General features: G+C 44.6%; 1 protein-coding gene across 1 annotated transcript in view; it reads left to right on the top strand.

Moving 5' to 3' along the window:
• Nucleotides 1–13,663, top strand: part of COMMD1 (copper metabolism domain containing 1) — a 247,265-nt gene that overhangs the window by 290 nt on the left and 233,312 nt on the right. The gene's annotated exons all lie outside the window — the stretch shown is intronic.

Below are 13,663 nucleotides of genomic sequence, written 5' to 3'. Positions count from 1 at the left end.
CCAGGTTCAAGCGATTCTCCTCCTCAGCTTCCCGAGTAGCTGGGATTACAGGCGTCTGCCACCATGCCCAGCTAATTTTTGTATTTTTAGTAGAGACAGGGTTTCACCATGTTGGCCAGGCCGGTCTCGAACTCCCGACCTCAGGTGATCCACCCGCCTCGGGCTCCCAAAGTGTTGGGATTACAGGCGTTTTTTTTTTTTTTTTTTTTTTTTTGACAGAGTCTCGCTCTGTCGCCCAGGCGGGAGTGCAGTAGGGCGATCTCGGCTCACTGCAGCCTCGACCTCCGGGGCCCAAGCGATCCTCCCGCCACAGCCTCCCAAGTAGCCAGGACGACAGGTGCCCGCCACCATGCCTAGCGAATTTTTGTATTCGAAACATAGCGAGACTGGGTTTCGCTGTGTTGCCCAGGCTGGTCTGACCTCCTGGGCTCAAAGCAGTCCACCCTCCTCAGCGTTTCAAAGTACTGGGATTACAGGCGTGAGCCACCGCGCCCACCCGGAGGTCCCCTCCTTTAACTCCGGCTGTATCTATCCGCGAGGTGGGGTGGGCGCCGGAATAACTCCCTAAGGGATGTGACTGAGTCTGTTTTTGCCCGGCCACATAGACCTGCATTTTATGCAGTTTTGTTCATTTTGAAAGGGAGTCAGAAAAGGGAGATTTGGAATGAGTCGAGGTTAGTTATCTCGTATTGGTTGATACTGGGTGGTAGAGGTTTGACAGACTGCCAAATCAGGTCTGTCTAGTTACCACCACCCGCTTGTTCTACACTAGTGTCTCCTGCATGACGTAGCCACTGACTCTTAGGGAACGTAAACATTATAATAAAGATCATTTATTTCCGTTATCTGCTAAGCACAGTGCTAAACCTTTACACGTTTTATATCTCGTTTAGTCCTCACAATAATCCTTTACTTAAAAGATTAGGAAACTGGAGCCCAAAGAAGGAACTGAAGCCCAGGGTAAACCAGTCAGTAGACAGAAGCAGTATTCTAATACAAAGCAAGGACCAGAAGCCATGAGCTAAACTGCTGGTCTCCTATGACCACTATATTTCAGTAGGGAAGTTTATGAAATGAGGTTTGTTGAATTCGCTCACAATTATTAAGCACCTGCAAAGTGACAGATGCGTGTGGTAGGTTCAGAAACAAATGTTCAAAGGTACTTAATCTTGTAATTATGAGGTGGTGGTGGTGTTGTTTGTTTGTTTGTTTTTATTTGTTTTTGAGACGGAGTTTCACTCTTGTTGCCCAGGCTGGAGCAGTGGCACCATCTCGGCTCACCGCAACCTCCGCCTCCCGGGTTCAAGCGATTCTCCTGCCTCAGCCTCCCCAGTAGCTGGGATTACGGGCATGCACCACCACGCCCGGCTAATTTTGTATTTTTAGTAGAGACGGGGTTTCTCCATGTTGGACAGGGTGGTCTCGAACTCCCGATCTCAGGTGATAGGCCCGCCTCGGCTTCCCAAAGTGCTAGGATTGCAGGCCTGGGGAGAGCCACCTCGCCCAGCCAAGTTGTTCTTTAACACACATTTAGCATATTAGCACTAGGGGCCTGGCTCAGTAGCTCACGCCTGTAATCCCAGCACTTTGGGAGGCCGAGGTGGGTGGATCACTTTAGGTCAGGAGTTTAAGACCAGCCTGGCCAACGTGGCGAAACCCGGTCTCTACTAAAAATCAAAACATTAACCGGGGGTGTAATCTCAGCTACTCGGGAGGCTGAGGCAGGAGAATCCCTTGAAGCCAGGAAGTGGAGGTTGCAGTGAGCCGAGATTGTGCCACTGCACTCCAGCCTGGGTGACAGAGCAAGACATTGTCTCAAAAAAAAAGAAGGATGTTAGCACTAGGAAATGAAGATCCATAAACCTCTGAAGCTGACTTCTCTTCAGAGGACCAGAATACTCCCAAGTAGCACATAAATTCTATGGTTATTTGTTTAGACAACTGATGTAATATGTTGGAAACAAGTGGTTGATGAGGAAATGCATTAATTTTGGGATGTAAAATACTGGATTTGAGTTTATTAGTAGCTCTGCTACTTATTAGCTATGTGACCTAAGGAAGGCCACTTAAATCCTTTGGGTCTCATTTTCCTCATCTGTAAAATAGGAGGGTTGAACTAGATGATCTCTAGGGGCTTACTAAACTACTAGTTCTACCAGTGTAAGGAGTCGACCTGTCAGCCATAAAGGACAGAGCAGAATTTGGAAGATGCCATTATTGGCTTCTTGGGACAGTCTTAAAGTTTTGAGATATGCTTTAAGTATCTGAAATGTTTCAAGTTATAAACATATCTTTTTCTGTGAAATTGGAATTATTTTTGATCGTGGGATTAGGCAGTAAATAAATGTTAAACATCGGCTTTTATCAGAGTGTTAATGTACATTATTTCTCCATTAAAATGGGATTTCAACAAATATTAAAACATAAACATGGCCGGGCGTGGTGGCTCACACTTGTAATCCCAGCACTTTGGGAGGCCAAGGTGGGTGGATCACAGGAGTTCAGGACCAGCCTGGCCAAGATGGTGAAATCCCATCTCTACTAAAAATACAAAAATTAGCCAGGCGCGGTGTCAGTTGCCTGTAATCCCAGCTGCTCGGGAGGCTGAGGCAGGAGAATCGCTTGAACCTGGGAGGCAGAGGTTGCAGTGAGCCGAGATCATGCCACTGCACTCCAGCCTGGGCGACAGAGTGAGACTGCATCTCAAAACAAAACAAAAACATAAACGCTTATGTAGAGTACTTTAAGCAAAGCACTGTTGCTAATGAAGGGTAAAAATGTTTTTAAAACTTTCTGATATTATTTATTTATTTATTTATTTATTTATTTTTTGAGATGGAGTCTTGCTCTGTCACCCAGGCTGGAGTGCAGTGGCACAATCTCGGCTCACTGCAAGCTCTGCCTCCCGGGTTCACGCCATTCTCCTGCCTCAGCCTCCCGAGTAGCTGGGACTACAGGCGCCCGCCACCAAGCCCAGCTAATTTTTTGTATTTTTAGTAGAGAGGGGGTTTCACCGTGTTAGCCAGGATGGTCTCGATCTCCTGACCCGGTGATCCCCCCGCCTTGGCCTCCCAAAGTGCTGGGATAAAAGGCATGAGCCACCGTGCCCGGCCAGCTTTCCTATATTTAAAAAATACTTTCTAAAACAAAACAAAACCAAACAAACAAAAATACTTTCCTGTCAGATCCAAGCAGACGTAAGGCATATGTGGGAATGTTGGCAATAACAATACAATTTCCTTAATAATTTATGAAATAGGTTTTACAAAACAATAATACTTTGTCAGCCATCCAAATGAAGGTTCTCTTTAGAATGAGTAGCCCACGATGTCCTAGACCCTCAATAATAGGACTGAGCCAGGAACTGGTTAAGGTTAGAAAAGAAGAGAGGAGGGGCCAGGTGCTGTGGCTCATGCTGTACTCCCAGCACCTTGGGAGGCCGAGGAGGGTGGATCACCTGAGGTCAGGGGATCGAGACCATCCTGGCTAACATGGTGAAACCCTGTCTCTACTAAAAATACAAAAAATTAGCTCGGTGTTGTGGCATGCACCTGTATTCCCAGCTACTGGGGAGGCTGAGGCAGGAGGATCGCTTGAACCTGGGAGGTGGAGGTTGCGGTGAGCCGAGATCATGCCATTTCACTCCAGCCTGGGCAACAAGAGGGAAACTCTGTCTCAAAAAAAAAAAAGAAAAGAAAAGAAGAGAGGGCTGTATGTATCTTATCTCTCTTAGGTTTTACTCCAACTCAAAGACAGTGTTTGTTGTTATTTTGTATTTTTCTCTGCATTAGTTTATTATCGAGACCACCATTAAGCCCCATTTTCCTAAGCCATACTGTTTGCATCATTCTTTTCTCCCCCCCCGAAATGGAGTCTTGCTCTGTCGCCCAGCCTGGAGTGCAGTGGCGCAATCTCAGCTCACTGCAACCTCTGCTCCACGGGTTCAAGTGATTCTCCTGCCTCAGCCTCCCGAGTAGCTGGGACTACAGGCATGCGCCACCGTGGCCGGCTAATTTTGTATTTTTAGTAGAGACGGGGTTTCGCCATGTTGGCCAGGCTGGTTTCGAACTCCCGGCCTCAGGTGATCTGCCCACCTTGGCCTTTCAAAGTACTGGGATTACAGGTGTGAGCCACCATGCCTGGCCTCATTCTATGTTTTTAAGTTTAGCTTGCAATAGTAACATGAAGCAGAGGCCTTGTTTCATTAAGTATATTTTGATTTTCCTAATTTTCCTAGAAAGGTTTCTAGTTAACATTTTTGTTACTTTCTAACCTTCCCAGTTAAAATATTTGTCTGAAAATGGGAAGAGGTTGATTTTTGGCAATAGTAAAAAATAAAAATTTAAAAGTTTAAGAAAAACAAATAAAAATGAAAATGGGAAGAGGAAAAGCCAAAGGAGGGTGCTGGCAAACTTAGAAGTTTTGTGATGTGTGAGTAAACAGCCAGGTTTTCTATCGAAAAACGGGAATGAACTAATCTTTCATTATTGTAGTACTAACAAGAGTTACAGGCCGGGCGCCTTGGCTCACGCCTGTAATCCCAGCACTTTGGGAGGCTGAGGCAGGCAGATAGCTTGAGGTCAGGAGTTCGAGACCAGCCTGGCCAACGTGGTGAAACCCTGTCTCTACTAAAAATACAAAAATTAGCCGGGCATGTTGGCACATGCCTGTAATCTCAGCTACTCAGGAGGGTGAGGAAGGAGAATTGCTTGAACCTGGCAGGCGGAGGTTGCAGTGAGCTGAAATCACACCATTGCACTCCAGCTTGGGCAACAAGAACCTCCATCTCAAAAAAAAAAAAAAAAAAAGTGAGAAAAATTGCAAATTTGTGGGCAAAAGAAGTGAGTGTTGTTTTAGGGGTCCAGGATGTGGTGGGGCACAATACAAAAAGTAAGGCAAGCTAGGCACAGTGGTGTGTGCCTGTAGTCCCGCTACTCGGGAAGTTCAGGTAAGAGAACAGCTTGAGCCCAGGAGTTAAAGGATGCACTCTTACGATTGTGCCTGTGACTAGCCATTGAACTCTAGTCTGGGCAACATAGCAAAACCCCATCATTGTTTTTAAAAAGTAAGACAAGCTGACTTTATTTGTTTATTTTTTTGAGATGGAGTCTTGCTCTGTCACACAGGCTGGAGTGCAGTAGCACGGTCTTGGCTCACTGCAACCTCTGCCTTCCAGGTTAAATGGATTCTCCTGCCTCACTCTGCCTCCCAAGTAGCTGGGACTACAGTATCGTGCAACTACAACTGGCTACTGTATTTTTTTAGTAGAGATGGGTTTTTGCCATGTTGGCCAGGCTGGTCTTGAACTCCTGGTCTCAAGTGATTCACCCGCCTTGGCCTCCCAAAGTGTTGGGATTACAGGTGTGAGTCACCATTCCCAGCCTAAAAAAGTGAGGCAAGCTGACTTTATATACATCCTGCTGGAAGAATGAAAAAAAAATAAATCTTAATCAAGTTCCTAGATCCAACTACCAATGTATGGGTTTATAAGAAATACAAGGATTTCTTGTATTTGTTAATGTGAAATGTGACGTAAATGTGGACTAGAAACCTTTCAAGGAAAATTAAGAAAATCAAAATATACTTAATGAAACTAGGCCTCTGCTTCATGTTACTATTGCAAGCTAAATTAAAAAAATAGAATGATGATATATATATATTTATATATTTTTTAATTTAAAAAAAAATTTTTTTTTTTTTTTGAGATGGAGTCTCACTCTGTAGCCCAGGCTGGAGTGCAATGGTGCGATCTTTACTCACTGCAACGTCCGCCTCCCAGGTTCAAGCAGTTCTCTGCCTCAGACTCCCAAGTAGCTGGGATTACAGGCCTGCACCACCACGCCCAGCTAATTTTGTATTTTTAGTAGAGGCAGGGTTTCACCACGTTGGCCAGGCTGGTCTCAAACTCCTGACCTTAGGTGATCCACCTGCCTACCAAAGTGCTGGGATTACAGGTGTCAGCCACTACACCTGGTCTAGAAGAATATATTTTTAAAATAGTACCATGAGGATGCAATCAATAAAATGTAGAATGTGAAAAACTCTTTAGGACAAATGACCTATAAATAAATTGCAAGAAAATTAACAATAGCAACAATGAAGATGAAAGGGTAACCTATGGAATAAGAGAGATTTAAGAAAGTGAGAGATTTAAGACAGCCAGGAGAGTGACATCAGCAAAATGGGAGACCACGAGCTGCCTCACTTGTGTCTCCCCACAGCAACAATAGTTTTTAGCTTTTCAGCTGTCCACAGATAAAAGTACCTCTGTTGGGAACTTTGGGAACTAGGTAGGAGACTGTGAAACACTTGTGGAGCCCAAGATCCAGGAAGGCTGTTTTGAGACAGCAGAACCGCACCCAGGTAGCAGACTCGTTGATCGAGGTTGCAGCTCCAGACTTGGAAATGGTGCTACCTCCCTGTGGACCTGGCTACAGCCCTCTTTGGCCTTGGTCCTGCTACTAGACCATCTGCTTAGGGACCTGGGGAAGTCATAACTACTTGTGTCTCAGGTGACAAGGCCCACCAACATCAGTTTCATAGCAGACCCTGAAACAGCTCTAAGTCTCAGCCCCAGCCCTCCTCTGAGAGCAATCCTGCCCGCAAAGAGACCCAGGGGTGACTTGCTACCCATGCCCCAGGAAGCAGGCCTGCAGATTCACTCTTGCCTGTGGACCCTGAAGCAGCCCAATGACTTGGTTCCAGCCCCTCTTAACTACTGTTAGGGCCAGTAATGCCTGCCCAATGACTTGGTTCCAGCCCCTCTTAACTACTGTTAGGGCCAGTACTGCCTGCCCAAGGACCCACCCAGTGACCTAGCGGGAAGCTTACCAGGAAACAGGAGGAAGCCACACCAGTCTGTGCATCTGGTAATAGGCCCATTGTCTGCAGACCCCCACCCAACACCAGCCCTACTGACCAAGGTCCTAGGGGCAGTCCAGTCCACCCATGGACCAGACAGGATCCACACCCATTAGAGCCCCTGGTAACAAGCTTGCCAACTGTGAACTCCACTGTGGACCCAGCTCCAACCCCATTTGAGTGCCATCCCATCAATTCAGGGACCCAATAGGAGAAGGCCTTTTCCTGCTAAAACTAGTCTATAAAGACTGGAAGAGGTGTTTGTTGCTTTAAATACATAAACACCAATGCAAAGTTACATGGATAACAAAGACTCAGGTAAACATGACACCATCAAAGGAAACTGCTATGGTTTGAATATCTTTGTCCACTCCAAAATTCATGTGTTGGAAACTTAATCTCCAATGCAACAGCATTGGGAAGTGGGGCCTCCTCCAGTTCCTTTGCCACACTGCTTCCACAGAGGGATCTTTTAAGAACTCACATCTGGCTGGGTGAAGTGGCTCATGCCTGTAATCCCAGCACTTTGGGAGGCTGAGGCGGGAGAATAGCTTGAGCCCAGGAATTTGAGATCAGCCTGGGCAACATAGTGAGATCCTGTCTCTGAAAAAAAAAAAAAAATTAGCTGGGCACAGTGATGTGCACCTGTAGTCCTAGCTACTCGAGAGGCTGAGGCAGGAGGATCCTTTTGAGCCTAGAAGTTTGAGGTTGCAGTGAGATAGGATCACACCACTGCACTGGGTGGCAGAGTGAGACCCTATCTCAGAAAAAAACAAAACCCCAAATCTGATCTTGTTATTACTCCTCTGCTTACAACTCTTCAGGGACTCCTGAAATAGTTGAGAACACACCACCCCAAATGAGCTACTCTGGTTCTTATTGATTATTTTGAGTTAAAAGCACATAAAAAACAGCAGATGCATAAAGGGCACTCTGACTTGCCTTTTTCTTCCTGAAAGCAGAAGCAGAAGATAAAACTCACATATGAAAGGTGTTCTTTTTTCTTTTCTTTTTTTTTTGTTTTTTTTAGACAGTCTCGCTCTGTCGCCCAGGCTGGAGTGCAGTGGCACCATCTTGATCTCGGCTCACTGCAACCTCCGCCTCCCAGGTTCAAGTGATTCTCATGCTTCAGCCTCCCGAGTAGCTGGGATTACAGGTGCCCGCCACCACATCTGGCTAATGTTTGTGTTTTTAGTAGAGTTGGGGTTTCACCATATTGGCCAGGCTGGTCTCGAACTCCTGACCTCAAGCAATCCACCCACCTCAGCCTCCCAAAGTGTTGGGATTACAGGCATGAGCCACTGTGCCCACCTAGAGGATATTCTTAACACCAGAAATAGGGAATCAAGGCCATACAAAATCTGTATTAAAAAACCTTGTTAAATGAATTCTTATCTTCCTGGTCACTTCTCCATGATTAACTACCCTAGACCAAGTCCATATTTTCACAATTTACTACTCTTTGTCCCACTTAGCATATAATCGTATGGCTCAAACTGCTTCTTTGGGTCATTTCCTTATGAAGGCTCCTGTGTCATGTAAAACTTATATTAAATAAATTTGTATGCTTTTATCTTGTTAAGTTGTGTTTTGTTACAGAGCTCCAGCCAAGAACCCTAAGATGGGAAGGGGAAAGATTTTTCCTTCTCTACACTTCCCAATGGTTAAGTATAAAAATTGGCATTACTTGGGAGGCTGAGGTGGGTGGATCACCTGAGGTCAGGAGTTTGACACCAGCCTGGCCAACATGATGAAACCCCGTCTCTACTAAAAATACAAAAAATTAGCTGGGCGTGGTGGTGCATGCCTGTAATCCCAGTTACTCAGGAGGCTGAGGCAGGAGAATCACGTGAACCCAGGAGGCGGAGGTTGCAGTGAACCGAGATTGCGCCACTGCACTCCAGCCTGGGCAACAAGAGCAAAACTCTGTCTCAAAAAAAAAAAAAAAAAATTGGCCATTACATGTAAACTCTTTATCCCTATGACCTAGGCCCTGTCTGTTTTTTCAGATTTATTACCCTAGGCTCCTGGTTCCATTCTTGCTATACTATTTACAGAGGACTCAACACCTCACTCTGTTTCATGCCTCCATATATAGGGATGAGTTATTTCATCTGCAGCATATTCTGATATTCACCATTAAGCCTCTCCTGTCCTACTCCAGCTGAATTAATGGAATCTTCTTCTACCACCAAACCTGATAGCTACTTTTAGGTACTAAGTAATAACAACTCAGTCCATTGTATTTTAATAATTTATTTACATGTAATTTTCCCTTACCAGAATGTAAGATTTTAAGGCAGAGACAGTCATTCATTTCTGTATCTCCTGGAGCCAAGAAGAATGGATTGCAAATGCTCTCAACTAATACCTGTTGCTGGGGCATGGTGGCTTACACCTGTAATCACAGCAGTTTGGGAGGTCAAGGTGGGAGGATCACTTGACCTCAGGAGGTGGAGACCAGATTGGGCAACATGGTGGGACTCTGTCTCTAAAACAAGTTTAAAAATCAGCTAGACGGGCTGGCACACATCTGTAGTCCCATCTATGCGGGAGGTTGAGGCAGAAGGATAGCTTGAGCCAGGGAGGTTGGGTTTGTAGTAAGCTGGGATCACGCCACTGCACTGCAGCCTGGATGACAGAGTGAGACCCTGTCTCAAGAAAATAAAATCTGTTGAGTGGCCAGTTGAGCGAAGGGTGAATGTTAGTAACAGCAGAATTGGAGAAAGTAGAATGGAGACAGAGGGCAGGTAGAGCTCATTGTAAAACTTTGGGGCCCTTGGGTTTGCACACATTTCAGTTCACGTTTTATATAATATTTTAATGTTTTCAGAGGTGGAAAATCTCATTAAAAAACACCTATTACTTGCCTGGGACCAGTTGCTTAATGGAACTTAGGATGAAAACCTATTTGGCCACAATAGAAAGGAAACCTGTTTGCAAGGAGGGCTTAGTTAGGTATTTATAATTTCCCTTTGCATCAAGGCTTCAGGGTCTTTTTCTTACCGTTTCCTTACCTTAGACAATTCTTTTAATAGGCCTATGCCCAGCTTTGTTATCTACAAAATAGGTTGTTTTGAGAGTTAATAAAATAAAACTTTGTACTTGGATCCTTTTGCTTGAAAGGCATTCTAAAAATGCAGCTGCTACCAAGTTTCAACAGTTACATTGGCAATAGCAGCCCCTGGTGGCACAGGAATTAATTTATCTTATTGCTCACTCTGATATTTTGGAACATGCTGTAGGCTCAGGCAGGCAGTAATATGTCCAGTGATATGTGGCAGAATATGCTATCCCAAAATATGCCACTTTGGCATAAGGATTATTTTGAGCTAAAGACACATTTAAAAAAATAGGTGCAAGAAGGGACTCTGATTCTTCCCTTTTTCTTCCTTAAAGCAGGAGATAAAACCCCCATATGGAAGATGTCCTCCCTTTACCAGAAGGAAGGCAACATTCTTATTGTCAAGGATGGGAAGTTGAGACTGAGAAAATTCTGTACAAACAGACCTTGTTAAAATAATTTTTATCTTCCTTTAGCCTCCCCACATAGTTTAGTTACTTTTCTGCCGTTGCCTGTCTTTGTTCATCCTAATATAAAAGCATTTAAGTTTTCCCACTTTTGTGGGTCTTCATTTACTTATGAGGGCTTCCATGTCATACATTATATTAAATAATATAAACTTATATTAAGTAAGTCTGTATGTCTTTCTCCTGTTAACCTGTCTTAATGTTAAGTTTAATTCTCGAGTCCAGCCAAAAAACCCTAAGAGGGCAGAGGTAAAATTTTGCCTCTTCTACACATACATTTGAGTAGGAGTTAAATAATGATAGCAATGTTTTTTGTTGTTCTTGTTGTTTTGTTTGTTTGTTTTTTTTGAGGCAGAGTCTTGCTCTGTCGCCCAGGCTGGAGTACAGTGGCGTGATCCCAGCTCACTGCAACCTCAACCTCCCTGGCTCAAGCTATGCTGCCTCAGCCTCCTGCATAGATGGGACTACAGACGTGTGCCACCCCACCCAGCTAATTTTTGTATTTTTAGTAGAGACAGGGTTTTAGTATGTTGGCCAGGTTGGTCTTGAACTTCTGATCTCAAGTGATCCGCCCACCTTGGTTTCCCAAAGTGCTGGGATCACAGGTGTGAGCCACCGCGCCCAGCCTGTGTTTTCACTTGCTTCTAAAAGAGTAATGTATTTCTTGTGAAGGTTAATTAGAGCTGGGAGTACTCAGGAGTTCTTAGTCATGTTAAAAGAAAAACCAAACTCTGTAAAATTTTTTAGATATTTATTCAGGGCCAATGTGACTGACCACAGCCTGGGAAAAACACAAACCCAAGGAACTTTGAGTAAGTGGTCCTGAGGTGGTCAGATTACAATTTGCATTTCAGGGAGGCAGGAGTTACAGGCAAAGATGTAAGTCAACATATGGAAGGTGTACATTCGTTCGGTCCAAGAAGCCAGGATATGCTGAAGCGGGGACTTACAAGTTACAGGTGGATTCAGAGATTCTTTAATTTGCAATTGGTTAAAGTCATAAGGCTCTGTCTAAAACTTGGAGTCAGAAGAAAGAAATGTTGAAGATAAGGATGCTGTGTCAGAGTTAGCCACAATATTTTGCGTCAAAATGACCTGTTCAGCAAGACTGATGGCCTGCAGGCATGACTTAACCCTTGCCTTGCATGGCCTTAGGTCTTTCTATAATTTGGTATCTTATTGCCACAGAGTCTTATGATCCCTATTTTAACATTAATGCCAGTCAGTTGTGTCTAAACGCTAAAAGGGAGGAGGTAGAAGGATGAATGTCTGATCTCTTCCTGTTATGGGTGGAAACACAATTTTCAGGTTTCTCCGGGGTCCCCTTGGCCAAGAGGAGGTCTGTTCACTCAGTGGGAGGCTTAGGATTTTATTTTTAGTTTACAGTCAGGACCCATGGAAAACTAGGGGGTTTATAGAAAGACTTCTGAGGGATAAAGTAGCCAACAGATATTGTAGGCTACATTTGGTGGGTTTTTATATTTTGGGGAGAAAGTGTCTGAGGCTTTTATCAGATTCTGAAAGCATCTAGTAATATCAAAAAGTTTAAGATTCATATTCAGTGGACATGGAAAATAAAAATTTTAAATTAAAACACTTTTATTTTTATTTTTATTTTTGAGACAGTCTTCTGTCACCCAGGCTGGAGTGCAGTGGCGTGATCTCAGCTCACTGCAACCTCCACCTCCTGGGTTCAAGCGATTCTCTTGTCTCAGTCTCCTGAGTAGCTGGGATTACAGGCGCCTGCCACCGCACCCAGCTAATTTTTGTATCTTTAGTAGAGACAGGGGTTCACCATGTTGGCCAGGCTGGTCTTGAACTCCTGACCTCAGGTGATCCGCCTGCCTCGGCCTCCCAAAATGCTGGGATTACAGGTGTGAGCCACCGCGCCCGACCAAAACACATTTTTTAAAAAAAGCAAGGTTCATGGCTTTTCTCTGTAATGTAGAATACACATGTCCTTTAAAGCTTTCATTGAAAGATTTTTATTGCTGGGGGCAGTGGCTCATGCCTGTAATCCCAGCACTTTGGGAGGCCGAGGTGGGTGGATCACCTGAGGCCAGGAGTTCAAGACCAGCCTGGCCAAGATGGTGAAACCTTATCTCCACTAAAAATACAAAAATTAGGTCAGCGTGGTGGTGTGCACATGTAATCCCAGTTACTCAGGAGGCTGACACGAAAATTGCTTGAATCCGGGAAGTGGAAGTTGCAGTGAGTAGAGATCCTGCCATTGTACTCCAGCCTGGGCAACAGAGTGACACTCTGTCCCCCCACAAAAAATAATTTTATTTTAGGACCTACTACTTATTTAATTTTTTCATTAAATAACTTTTTATTACAACAGTATTACATGTACACTGTAGATATTTAGAAAAATCAGATAAGCAGAAAGCCATCCTCAGTTACTAAGACATGTACACTATAACTATGTTGGTGAATAAACTTCCAGACTTTTTCTACGTAGGTTGATAGATTTGACTCTATTTTATTTTATTTATTGAGACGGAATCTTGCTCTGTCACCAGGCTGGAGTACAGTGGCATGATCTTGGCTCACTGCAACCTCTGCCTCCTGGGTTCAAGCGATTCTCCTGCCTCAGCCTCCCGAGTAGCTGGACTACAGGCGCGCACCATCACGCCCAGCTAATTTTTGTATTTTTAGTAGAGATGAAGTTTCACCATCTTGGCCAGGATGGTCTCGATCTCTTGACCTCGTGATCCACCCACCTCAGCCTCCCAAAGTTCTGGGATTACAGGCGTGAGCCACCGCACCCGGCCTAGATTTAACTATATAAACTTGGGGAAAATATTTGCATGTAGGTAACAAGCACTAATATTTCTATGCATAAAGAGCTCTTAGAAATCACTGAAGTGTCCGGGCACGATGGCTCACGCCTGTAATCCCAGCACTTTGGGAGGCCGAGGCAGGTGGATCATGAGGTCGGGAGTTCGAGACCAGCGTGCCCAAGATGGTGAAACCTCGTCTCTACTAAAAATACAAAAATTAGCCAGGCGTGGTGGCGCATGCCTGTAGTCCCAGCTACTTGGGAGGCTGAGGCAGGAGAATCCCTTGAACCCGGGAGGCGGAGGTTGCGGTGAGCCGAGATCATGCCATTGCACTCCAGCCTGGGCGACAAGAGCGAAACTCCACCTTAAAAAAAAGGAAAAGAAATCACTGAAGTGACAGAAACCCCTATAGAAAATGGACAAGGAAATAGGAAGAAATACAAGCAGCCAATAAATATAGTAAAAAAAATTTACTCTCAAAATTT

The sequence above is a fragment of the Pan paniscus genome, chromosome 12 (assembly GCF_029289425.2).
Source record: "Pan paniscus chromosome 12, NHGRI_mPanPan1-v2.0_pri, whole genome shotgun sequence".
In the NCBI taxonomy this organism is placed as follows: domain Eukaryota; kingdom Metazoa; phylum Chordata; class Mammalia; order Primates; family Hominidae; genus Pan; species Pan paniscus.
This window is presented reverse-complemented; position numbering and strand designations above follow the sequence as displayed.